A 13,865-nucleotide genomic window follows, 5' to 3' on the forward strand; every position below is an offset into this window, starting at 1 on the left:
CCAAAAACCCTGCATTGCTGCCGTCGCTGTAGGTCCCCTCCACTTTTATGGTTGTCACGGGCTGCATGGCGTGGTGAGCCCAGCACTTCATGGTCCTTTAACATCTGAGGTGCCTCACCAACAATCCAGGTAATGCTACTCACAGTGGGACGTGTACCCCTATAGTGTGGCTAACGGGTCTACCCAATTGGTGTCTGTGTTAACACGTTGTCCTACTCAGAGCTTAGAAATTACAGTAAACACTTCTGTGGGAACATAACTCCAACATGCACACATAATCAGAGTAAAGTAAATTAGTTCACCCAAGAACATTACAGAAAGCTACGCATCATAATCTGCATATTAGTTTAGTAATTTCAGAAACCGACATTTTATATCCTCAATGGGGAACTAAAACCAAGTATTGTAATTCAAGGAGCAGCTGTGATATCAATTGGTTGAACAATTTCAGGGTCAGATAGTCATCCTCAATGCATCATTTAAGGCAAATCATTGTTAACAAAGGAACAAGTGTGCTGTCACAATACAGTATCAAAAATGTGGAAATGCTTCTTGGATAGTGACTCATTGTAGTATACAAGCTCTATAAATTTGCCATATTCACGAGTTAACAATGTGCGTTGTGTTACAACTCATAGATTTTGTTGTGGTGGAATAGCATGGAGAGCTTAGGCTGGTCACAAGGACCAAAGACTGCAGTTTGTATGCATATTGCAAAGTGTACTTTGATTTCGTGATGTCGACTGACTAACTTTATGCTGTCATGCAGCCTTTAATCCTTCGTTTGGATCTCTTGTTCTGTCAGTCTAGCAAACACTGGTGCCAATGTTGCCTGGAGGAGATGGTTTAATTGCAAACGCTGGACACCACAGATGCTGCCAAGTTAGTCTGGCAATAGAGTTGTGATGGCATAGCCTGAAATACCTCGATCTGTAGAGGGGAGACAATGCTATGCCCCATTAGTGTATCAACATTGCAGTGCTACTATGTGGATGTAGCTTTTCATGCTCTAGCCTGGAGATGTTGCATTGCTGCAGCACAGAGATTACTTTACAGAGACCTGTGAAAATAGGTGGATCTGGAGAATTTAGGGGGACCGTCAGGTTTTGCTATATTTTTCAGTGCCTTCATGTCCCATAGTTACCATTGGATTTCAATAGAATGTGGGCATCTTCTGTAGCTTGTATCTCTCTGCTTGCAGGTCTGTGCTTTGGTAACCCCACTACTATATGAGCGGGCTACAAAGGTGGACACTTCTGGAAGTTTACATGACGCAGTGTAGGTGTTGACACTTCCAAACTCACCTATGCCAGGTTTAATCCAACCCCACCCCCCTTTACACCTTGCCACTTCTTTAGTGGTGGTCCTAATGTTCAAAAGGTTCACTGTTTTAGTGTCTTGCTTTTAGAATTATGCCTTTGTCTTTTCCATAATATTATCTTTGGTCTGTGATTTTACTTATTTTCACCAATCTGTTTTATTAAACTTACTTATTTTGAGGTCCAATTTACTATAGAACAGAGTTTAAAACCACTGCATCATCTCTTAGGCCACCGAATCACATGGGACTTTTTATGCTTGTCTAGTAGCTTGCAACCTGAAATATTTACCCCGTACTGTAAAATAAAAAAGCCTCCACAAATTGTGGAGGAAACATTTTGTCGTACGGTTTCATCTAAATATCTGGCATTGCCTTTACATAACACATGCCCATTTCAACGAACAAGAACTGGTATATTGACCGACAACAGACCAACATGCTTTTTATTAGCAACTTCCATAAAGTCGAAAGCAATATAATTGTCCTGAAGTAATCCATTTTCAGAATATCCCCTACTTTGGTGTCCATTTCTGCAGTGTCCAAAAAATAAAACTACCCTTTCCCACAGTCGTTTTCTGACACTTATTAAAAAATATAAGATTATTTTAGCATGCACCATATTTAAGCCGGTATTATTCTCCAGTCTTTGAAAATTATTTTACTGATGAAAACACCCACAGTCAATACTGTGTCTATTTTCTAGCAGTTTAATAAGACTTTATGATCTGGTACTAGAAGACCTAATCCCCAACAATAGATGCGCCTATGTGCTTCGCTGTAACTCCTCCTTACGTGTAGGAGCTGTTAAATATGTAGTGTGCATTTGCATTATGTATGTTTCTATAAACTAGAGGTATAGGAATTATTGAGATTATATTCAGGACCCAAAATGCCACACATTGTGCCATTGAAACACTTGTGTATAGGCGCGCTATAAAGTTTGTATTAATGCAGGTTTGTGTTGTCTAGGGTTGCATTAGCCTTTAAGTGTAATGCCCATCACTAGGTTATGGGCTTACATTTTATCTTAGGAGTAGGATGGGTCAGAAAGGACCATTACTGCATTTACATATACACTGTTTGTGTGTTATGTTGAAGCCAACGTACCTATTTGACCTTGTAGGTGTGCGAGTTGGTAAGACTATCATTTTCAGTAAACCACTGTAGGGGAAACCGTGGAATAACTATTTCACTACCAGACTTCCTCGCTCCTGTTAAGCCTGGCTACACTGCCAAAAGCTACCATTTTCAAACTGTTGGAGTTTACCTTTTGATTAGACACCACATATTACCATTAGGTTAGAGGGTTACACATAACCTGGCTAGAGGACTATGCAGAAGGCTCTGTATCACAGCCAGGTTTTATTGCCAGCAAGGTAGTAACCATGGGGAGAGAAAGTTGTGTGCACTGACGCAATGTCTGGGGGAAGTCATGAAGGAGCTTAGTCACTGACAATTGTTCCTTAGACTTGCAATCCACCTTTTATGTCTCCAAGGAGCGGTAAGGTCATGCGCCTCAGACTTACCCTAACAAGAATAGGACATCCCTCCCCAACAGAATGGTTTCACCCTCTTCGGATTAAAACACTCACCATCACCAGAGTGGCACCCAGATCCCCGTGTGGAGCACTACTTTGAATATCTACAGGCACATGCAGCTGTCAAAGAGATACAGACAACCCATCATTCTGTGTGATCCCGTCATAATCGCGGGCTCCAAGTACTCCACACAATAGATCTGGACTAAGATGGAGTTTTTTCTTTCCTCCACGGGTAGGAATCCACATGTGTCAGTAAGGGGCTAAAATCCTGCAAGGATTGTCTCGTGGATGTATTAGTCCCCTGGAGGACTAATATGTGAAAGGCTCCTCTTTGGATCCAGTCGCTATAAAGGGGTGTCTGCAGAGAGCCATATGCCTCCTTTGGGAACACAACAGAGACCACGTTGTTCAAATGTCACAGATGGATCTTTCTTAAGATGTCCCTTCAGCGAGCTGATCTGGTCAAAGTGCCTGCGTGTGCTTTTTTTGCAGGATTCATGCATGGAAGACATGGCAAAATTTGTTGAGGCCTACTCCATCAGCGAGTGTAGGGGGAAAATGTAAATCGTTATCAGGGTTAAGGTTTTCACCAGGGCTGGGAACTGTAAAGACGGTGGCTGCATAGTCTTTAAACATGTGGCTCAGAATAGGTCACAATTCTAAGACTATCCATCCTTCTACACTTACAGAATGGCCATTTGGTGAGGGTGAAATGGCCCGAGATTTGTATCGCTATAAACTCATGCAGGTTATTCCATTTTTGAAAGGAAGGTCTGCTAATCCAACAACCCTTACATACATGCACAATGCCAACATTATAGTACCCATGTGTGTCTTTTCTGAGAGAGCCTCCAGGATAACTCAGCATAAGGCCTGCAGTGGCACAGGAACGGTTCAAAATTCATATGTGCATTCCTGACATCTGCTCAACACAAAGTTCCTGCTGGCAGAGTTGGCTTTTTAACAGCCTGAATCTATGATCTTAAGAATAGTGAAGCCTAGTCAGTCTGGTTGCAAGTAAATATAAGCTATATCAAGCGTGGCATGGGATCTGCTAAGATCACACCAACATGCAATTGAAATCATCAGGGTATCAGTTAAGCCCTGCTCACAGTGCTACATACAACAGAACTGATGTCCGTTGGAATCTGGATCAGTTGTCTCCACTGCCGCCATGTGGACCAATAGCCAGGGCAACACCGTCCTCTCAGATCATAGGACCTCTTAAAAGGAGATCTTATTGGAATAAGTACCTCAAACGCAGCATAGACATAAAGCCATGTTTACACTGGAGTGCTGACAACTGAAGTCCCCATGAAGCCAGCAGGCATGGAAAAGGAGCAGAGATAGTAGATATGAGGGGTGGGGGGGGGGGGTACGGGACAGAGAGAGGGGGGGGGGTTGCATCCATCAGTTTTTCTGTTCTCATCTCTCCATTTCCTCTAGGCAAAGCACTTGGCTTGTGATTTCTGTGGGGAGAAATAAAAGCAAATGAAGACTGACAGAATTCAAAGTGAGAGGTCATGAAACAGTACCGGTTTCTGCTTTAATTATATCATAGATCTTGCATTGTTACGAATCAGATGCATCTGCGGGATGCAGGCATTAACTTGCACACTTGAGAGAAGCACTTGACACATGGTACTGAAAGTGCTACAAACTAAACCATTGCAGGAAATAAAAGCTAGGTTTAAAGTGAAAATAGGAGAAATCTGCCTGCCACACTGGGAAATATGATGGACGACAATATACAAACTCGAAGTATTGAGAGAAACGGAGCATTTATACATTTCAATGGATACTGCTCATTCCTTACAAATCATGGAACATGGAACATGCCTTGTATTACAGATATCTTCATTTCAAAACACAGTTCCCCATTCGGTTCCTGAAAGAAAAAAAACACCTTTGTATTTAAACAGCATATTAATTTCTTACACAACTGTTATTATTGCGCAAAGCTTATAAAAATAAATGGAGAAAGCAATGATTCTATATTGGTTAACAAAACTTGTATTCAGGTCAGTTCTAGATTGTGTGGACTTTTGACCCAGCTTTCAACTAAAGAGTAAGCAGGCTCTGGGTTATAACAAACATACCAAGAAAAATAAAATATATGGTCTTCACAGTAAATTAACATATGGAGTTATCCGAATTATGACCGAACATGAAAAGCAAATTCACCCATTAGCTGCCACCTTTGACATGGATATAAATCCGCCATCTGCTGGGACGGATGCGAGAAGGACAAAGGGGCCTCTCATAAGTGGCAAACAAACTTCTGGAGAGCTTCTGCAGGACACATCCTTGAAAGCAGGAGACCCTATTCACAGTTCAAATGTACCCATTTGTTGCAATCACATGGCATGTATGGAGATAAAAAATGTTTGGCTCACAACAATTCCAAATACAAACAATACAAACATGGGACTGGGTGTGTTTCGAAGCCAAGAGTCTCCCCCTCCATTTCACATCAATTTAGCATGCTCTACAATTTTTATAAATAGAATGATTAATTCATAAAATGTATATTTATCGCACAAATTAATATCCTATGTAGGCATGCATTTGCTAAAACAGATGTTAGAAATACATCTCGTTAATGTGGCAGCCTGCTATGAGTAATTATAAAAGAAAAACAATTTAGCATGTAAAGTTGTAAGAGCTGATCGGGCCTCACTTTTTTTGGTCATATAGAAATTCGAATCATTCATTGAAGATTAGGGCAGTGCATTCAATAGGTGTGTCTGACTATGAGGCAGACCAATGGAAATATAGAGCCAATCACAGTGACATTGTAACAAGCATGGCAATATTTACACTTTAAAAATTGTGAGTACAGAGGGCATTTCACTAGCCGTGGTCCTAGAGACCAAGCTATGGCGGCACGACTGGATTACCACACTAGAAAAGTGTGGCACATACGTAGCTTTCAAAGTGGGGCATTTTAAAGCAAAGCTCTAAATGTGCTCCAGCAGTTCCCTGATCGCAATTATGCTGACTTTTTTTGTGCAGTTTCACCTTAATCTACGTGTCACAAATGCAAAAGTTGCAACTTATAACAAAAATGCTAACTTAAGCCAAACCTGCAGATTCTGCAAACTAGAAAATAGTATTGAGACTGCGGAGCACCTATTAATTGAATGCCATTCGCTTGATGACTTGAGGATACGATATCTTTATATACACTTTCAACATTTATTTATAGTAACTAGAGATCAACTCTGGTCACCGATATTTAATGCTAATAACACCTCCCTGATCAGACACCGTCCAGTTTTTTACTGAGCTAAATATATTTCCCCTTGTATGATGCGAAAAATTACTTACCCAAAGCACTTAAGAGTAATGTTTTTTTATTGATTGGCAAAACATATCGCTTTGTTCAAACATCCTACCAAACTCTCTAGAGTCAGCTAAGTAAACATCACTAGAAACAAAGCTTTATATGAGAACAGTACTATAAATGCATTGGTTAAATTGATCTAGCACTGCCAACATGATGATTTGAACTAAAGGCACTCTACATAAGATTGACTTATTAACACCCTTTTACTCTGATCTTATTTGAAATTAGACAATTTAATGTGTTTGATGATTTGCTATGAACATATTGATGTTTTGACAAGTTTATATAAACAATTAAGACACTAGCTCAGAGGGCACTGTTTTATATTGTTATTAGCACTTTAAAGGCGATAATTTTATATTGATTTTAGCACTCCCGAGGTGATCATTTTAAATTTAATATACTGTATATAACTTTGATCTTACTAATATCCTTTTAAATTTAAGTAACTAATAACCAACAATTGAATGACTTAATTCTATACTTGATATATGCTTATATGAACATGATGTTACAATCTTCTGAAAAGACTTATTGATATCTATACAGATTCCTAAATGTAGTTTTATCCTTTTACTCATCAGGCTATCTTATGATTTGCTCATGATTGATATAATATTTTGCAAAAATGTTTAAACTTGTCTAGAAATTGGTAAAGAAAAAGAAAAACAATGAGAATCTCTCATCTGATTGTGTAAAGTTTATAACTCAACAAAAACAATTATTCAATTAAAAAAAGAAAGGGAAACCTTCTGTGAGGAGGAGGAGGGAGAAGACACATGTGGTCCTGAGGGATGCACTGTTAGACAAGGAAGTGAGACGATGAGCTTTAGAACAACATAAGGATAAGACGCCAGATCCTATAGCATATCCCGAGTGTCCCAAAGGACGAGCGCACTGTGAGAGGAGAATCACCACCATATGAGCATATTAAGGTAATTGCCAGGAAGGAGTTGCAGAACCACTGTTCCTGCTATGGATAGGCAGACAATGGGAGCGGAGGGTGGAGCTGGGTTCACGCAGTTCCCCTTATTAGAGAAAGGAGGAGCTAGACCACAGTATATCCCATGACCACAGATGGATAAGGATAATTTAAGATGTAAACTTCCAAGTTTAACGATGGGTGTGGGAAAATGGATTTATGAGCTAGAAAAGATGACAGGAGGAAATACTCTAGCCATAGGAGACATCAAGGGTCTCCTAGCAACCATTGTTGAGGAAAGGGCCGAAGACATTTGGACACAAGCAAGTTATTCCAGTGTCACGGCACAGAATACAGCTCATGATGGAGCGCCATTAAATTATTGTAGGTCAGACGTATGGAGAGCGAAGAGGGAGCAGTATCCCGACACCTCAGATATGTGTGCAATTATGGCACGTAAGGTGCAAGAAGGGGAAGATCTGCTTGTTTACATTCAAAGTATTCAGGAACGGTGGACCTTGGAGACTCGCAAGCCTTGGGGGAAATCAGTGGCAGTATTTTACCACATTTTATGTCAAGGACTGCCAGAGCAAGTGAAGCGGCAGCTCAAGAAATTAGGGGGTATGGGAGCAAAACCATGGGCAGAAATACAGATGACGATCTTGCAGCAGTCGACAATGATGCACTAAAAGAATTAAAAAAAATGGGAAGCTAGGAAACTTTAAGAAGCCAAGCATTTTCAGAAGAAATTGTCAAAATACTCTTTAGAAGAGGCGGTTTTGACAAACCGAGAAGGGCTGGGAATGCAGCAACCTATGGGTGTATCGCAGGTAAACCAGCGGCGGACAGATCAAGGAGGAAGCGGGTTTGTGCAAAGAGGCCGAGGAATTTGGTTCAGAGGTAGGGGTGGTTTTCAAAATAAAGTGCAGAATATGCAAGGAGGGCAAATTAGAAGAATGCCTCTTATATGTTGGTCGTGTGGCATGACAGGCCAAATTGCGTGTATGTGTGGAAGTCAAGGGTATGTACAGAACGGGCAATTTTCAAGAGGGGGACAGCTTACCCTCTGGCACATAGTCCTCAAGTCAGAAATAGGTTTGCACAAGATCAGTGTATGAAGAGCAAGCTTACAGTAAGCACAACTGAGTCAGCCACAAGGACAGTCACAACATGCACCCCAAAATACAACAGAACACAAACACTGGACAGCTAATGACGTATAGAGTGGGAGGTGCCACTGTGATGGGAGGGAGTCCTTTCACAGGTACTGGGATGAGTATATATCCACAATAGGACAGCTCACAGGGGGACTTGATGTATTCAGTATTAACGGTAACACCAGACCCCCCCCCCGCCCCGAAAGAGGAGCCAAGGGTTGATGTAGCAACATGAGGCTAATCTTTTTGGTAGACACAGGTGCAACTCACTCATGTATACAGGAGGGAGAATTTCCATTATCGGGAAATGCCATTAATGCTGAAGGCTTCTCTGGAGCTACAAGAAGAGTTCATTTTACTGATGAATTGCCAGTTTCTGTGGGAGAATGTGACATGTCTGCGCCTTTATTCTATTCGCGGAAGACACCAGTCAATATTCTGCGACGAGATTTAATGACAACGCTTAACATGATAATTTTGTTTACTGATGGCATAGTGTGTTCCACTCCTGTGATACACCATTTGAATGTGGGTGAATTTAGAATGGCATTTACATGGCATATGGCTCTGCAAGGAGTGCCACTCGAACATGAAGTTTTTCTATATGGGATACACATTTTGTTAACATGGTTGCCTGGCTTACTGGGAAAGACTACGAGAATACCCAATGAGTTTCTGTTTAGACCACAGATACCTATGGACGAGGAGGGGGGGGGGGGCGAGTCATCCCTCTAGAACTAGTTGCAGCTGTAGTATGAGGCGAATTAGTCATGCTCGAAGGATGGGTTGAGGGCAGGCCATAGAGAGCAGTGATTGCTATTGGGGAAAAGCACAGATTGACTGATTTGACAGATGAGGAGTAGCTTAAAGACGATGAGTTGATATTTGAAATTAATGTTACTTCTTGGATTAGAATAGAGAAGAGGTCCCAGAGCAAATGAGGATAGCATGGCAACTTCTAGAATATTTTGACTATGATATGGACTACTGGCCCCTATGAAGTAGGCCAATTGAAGTGGGAAGGAGAAGTTCAGATGAAACTTAAGCCAGGAGCAATTTTACCTCGAGCAAGACTCAAGGTATTTTTAACACTAGTTCAGCATTAATCGAACAGGGTATTCTAGCGACGTCAGAGTCACCATGCAATACCATGGTGTATCCTGTGAAAAAAACAGAAAGGTGGGTCATGGCTTTTAATTCAGGACATGAGGTCAATTAACCCGGTTGTAGAGGCAGAATTTCCTCTAGTTCCAAATCCTGTTGAGGCACAATATTTCACAGTGATTGACTTGAAAAATGGGTTTTTCCTCAATCCTGTGGAAGGAAAAGTGCTCAAGTTGGATGCTGCTGTTCATCTAGCTGGACGAGAGGATCCACTTGGCATGGGACCCTACCATGGCACAGCTCCACATCGCATAGTTCCATGGCTGTGAACCTGAAGGAAGTCTTCCCACATGCCTTGTAAGTCTATGACCTTTCCCTAGCAAATGTTACGTGACAACATTGCAGATATTTTCAGAAACAAAATACAATGCAACAGGTCATCAACACGTCCACATCAAATACAAACACCCTACCAGGTGTAGGAAACACAATACTGTTCTCAACTACATTGAACCAATATCTGAAGAAAGCTTCAACAAACTACTAACGAAGAATAACAGCCATCACGACTTCCAATCACCACTGAAAACTGGTATTGTACCAAAAACCTACAAATCTGTCCACACTAAGCAATTTTGTAAAAAGAAGAGACACAAAAAACAGAAGATCCAACAACTTAATGGCCCATTTCCTGGAGAGCTATGTATACACAGAAATCCTCCACCATGTCGAATCAAAATGAATGATTAGACCAATCTTAGGCAGGATTCAAATAAATAAGGAACAGACTAGACTCTGCACTCCTCGCTACACGGGACGACCTCAACACACCATCTACCCAGTACTAGATAGATCAGCAGCTTTTGGCACAGACAACCTTAATCAAAAGAATAGAAGAATCCAGCATTCCCACGCCACACTACAATAGCTACAATCATTCCGTATAGATAGAACTGAAAGAATCTACTTTCCCCCGTTCACCTCAACAATGAGAAACACCAACTGCACCCCCCCACCCCCAAGGCTCATGTCTCTCATAACTTCTCTTCAATATTTACATGACCCTTCTCATGTAGCTCATCAAAATAGTCTTACATGCTACAACTACACAGACAACACCCAACTAATCTACATGATAACGACCACCAATAATCCTCAACTCTCAATAAAATGTTCACATCTGAATGACCAATAACCTAAAACTACACCCAAACTAAACTGAATAGATGTATCACCCCACGCAACGATAACTAACCACAGGCATCACAGGCCACAGGAAATGAATGGGAAATAAAACGTCAATACAATAGTGCTACAAAAAGCTTTCAAGCAACTACACTCAATAAGAGGCACCCGTCCATACTCACATTTTTCCACACCCTGGACGTTTTCCACAACCTGGAGACTCAATCAATGCCGGACCACCTCACCAAGAACCTAAAACACATTTCAAATACAGAGGCAAGACTACTAAAATTAAACATGAGGAAATGCATTGCCCAGTCTAGAGAAGTCTACACTGGTTTACAATAAATAATAAAAACACAATCACTCAGTAGCACCCAAGATTGACTTTTGAGTAGAGACATCCTCATAGAAACAAGTCACTATACGAAGAAAAAATATGGAACTGCTTTTTCATCCTCCTAGCAAAACTATGGAACTCAATCCTAAAAGAAATATAAGAACAGAAGATCACATTTCAGAAAAAAACCTGAGACCGAGACTGATCCAGTAATTGAAGATTGGATACACACCACAGCAAGTTACCACAACTACGTCACCACAATATTCACCACACTACAACGGCTAAATTAACACAAGAGCAACACTACTCAAATAACAGACACCTTCCGCCATACAAAGGCCACACCAAAATAAAAAACAAGAGCAACAGTCCTTCATGGGAACACCACAAGACACAGCAGAAGACTTGAACACCCTTAACCAGGGGTCAAAATGAATATTTAATAAGCATGAACAAAAGGCAGCGCCTAGGTATCTAGCATGAACCAGTGACCAAGAGCTACCATTGGGGATCAAGAAGCTAGATCATAGCGCTCTGCAGGTCTACCTTTCATATAAGATGCAAATACATCTTTGTGTCCACTATTTATGCCTCCTTCTGCTTTAAAGTTGTGCAGATGTGTCCTAAGGATCATTCATATATATATATATTCCTAAATTCAAAGGTTTGTTTGTTAGCCATACGTTGTTCAGGGAACTCAAACCTTGCCCCTTGTAGCTGTTGGTGTCAAGCTAACAAGCTCTTCTAGGATATAAGCAGGAGCGAAATAGCTCCCAGCACCCCTCAAGTCTTACCCCGTAGGGCTCCCATCTGGAAAAACAGATCTTCCAGGGAAACATGTGAACCTACTGAGAGAACATACCCTCAGACAGATGCCAATTCCTCCTCCTCAAACGTTACCAAGAGCCAAACACAGTTCCTTTTGTCTTCTCCAGCTACTCCTCCAACCAACTTTCCCCTTTTTTCTCCTCCAGAGATACAAAGAGCACACAGAGATCATGAAAGTCAGCAGTGGGTGGTACAAACGCCAACAAAATAACAATGTCTGGGCCTACAGAAGAAGACATTTCTTTCATGTTCTATACTCTTGCCTCACATCTGGCTATTGCATCAAAATGAGACTGCATTTGTCCTCTTATGGCACATACTATTACTCTCTGCCAGCTAGAACCCCGCCCCCTCCATAACCCCCCCCCCCCAGAAAATGCATTGCCACTGTATTGCAAACTCATCGTAAATACCCCAGGGGATACCTTGTAAGCACACTGCATGGTTTTATACTTTGCATTATAGAGTCCATAAAGTATCCCAAACCTAGTTACCTATGATGGCACACTGCATTGCCCCATATTGTGTTCTTGTACCTGTGTGGGCCCAGCAAATTCTTAAAAAGCCGACAAGACCTGCAGGGAGAGTTCCCTAGTGCTGCACGGTAACAAAATATTTACCAGTGCTTCTAAAATGATGCAAATCGCCATAAGCACACTTATTTGGTGCAATGCTGCTACCCAAAGGCCAGCCAGGGAAAGTGAAACTTTGTATTCGACATTTACTGCAAACAATTTTGAAACATCCCCATACTCGCCAGCAAGTTCTAGTATGTTGTAAATGGTACTTGCACTTCATAAATCTCCTGGCCAATGTGCAATGTTTGAAATTACAGGAAGCTATATAGCTCTGGGTTCTAGCTTAGGAGAGCCTGGTTAGCTTGAAGCCATCAGTTACTAGATGCTACTTTTGACTCCCCAGGACCACTGGCACATACATATGTAATTAACTTATTGTTTGGTAATATGAACATAGGGCAAATTAAATGACATCCAATGGACATTTAAAGCAGAATGGAAATTACATCATAGACAGAAATGTATTTGCAGTGCACAGTCCACTAGCTCCTGGTCCTACCAAGGTAGTTCCTGCTTACAGGGTGCCCTTCTTGGCCAGTACCAAGAGCAGTAGCGAGCCTCATTCAGCTGCTTTGCCCATTTAATGCTCCTGCCTGCTGGTCCGTGCTTGCAAAAACTAGCGCGCTGCTTGTGCTCTTGGTTGATCTTTAGCATGCGGTTCATCTTCCTCGTCACAGTAGTCAGATGGTTATCGAAAGGAAAGTCCATTCTTGATGACTTGCATGCAAAGTCTGGGTAAGTGTTTTCAGCAATATTGAAGGGCAAGTCAGCTCTGGATGATTTGTAGTCCAAGTAGGCGTTTCCATGAGTAAAAGGGCAAGTCCAATATGGACGGCTTGCATACAGATGTTGTGAAAATATTTTAAGTACCCTTCCTAGGTGGATGAGGGGAGGTATGGCAATATGCCATTAAGTCATTGGGTATCCTCAAAATAAGAAAGGGATACAAAGTAAGTCTCGTCCGATGATGCCATGATACTGTGATCCTCCCATAGCCGACCCCAGGATCAGGTAGCAGCTGCTTGTCCCCTGGCCACATGGGGAGAGGTCACTGCCGGGAAAGGAGTGATGACACCATCGGATTCATAACCAAACAACCACAAACCTGCAACACAAAAATCTCCACAAACTTCACTACACTGCAACAACAAAACAAACCACACAGACTCACACAACAGCACACGACGGATACCGACCGTAAAACACCCCCAAGCCCAGCCAACAGACTTCTGGCCGAGGCCGTCAACAGCACATCACTGCTCTCTTGCACTTTTTGCAGCTTATTCCCACTTACACCCCCCACCCCTCCCTTTTCAGAGCCGCCAGGGGGAATCACTCGGTGGCGATAGTCCACGGTACAAATATACTTTAACATTACCACCACCCAAACAGCTAACCACCCAAACAGCTAACCAGGCTAGAGTACAAGATTATGTACACCAATGGTGGACATTATGCTGTGCATGCAATATAGCTATGGACCACATAAAAAAAAAAATGCACTGGATATACATATATAGTTCACAAAAACACAAAC

General features: G+C 41.7%; 1 long non-coding RNA gene across 2 annotated transcripts in view; it reads right to left on the minus strand.

The window, feature by feature from the left end:
* Nucleotides 1-328: 328 nt before the first annotated feature.
* LOC138468202 (uncharacterized) overlaps nt 329-13,865 on the minus strand; it is a 45,694-nt gene continuing 32,157 nt past the window's right edge. Inside the window, exons 2-3 of one of the 2 annotated variants that reach the window (XR_011268222.1) lie at nt 4,702-4,750; nt 329-4,331 (exon numbers count right to left, since the gene is read on the minus strand). This is a non-coding gene — a long non-coding RNA (uncharacterized lncRNA). Of the gene's footprint in view, nt 4,332-4,386; nt 4,751-13,865 lie in introns of those variants that run through there. The other variant, XR_011268221.1, reaches the window with a different exon arrangement.

The sequence above is a fragment of the Ambystoma mexicanum genome, chromosome 4q (assembly GCF_040938575.1).
Source record: "Ambystoma mexicanum isolate Mex_15411 chromosome 4q, UKY_AmexF1_1, whole genome shotgun sequence".
Taxonomy (NCBI): domain Eukaryota; kingdom Metazoa; phylum Chordata; class Amphibia; order Caudata; family Ambystomatidae; genus Ambystoma; species Ambystoma mexicanum.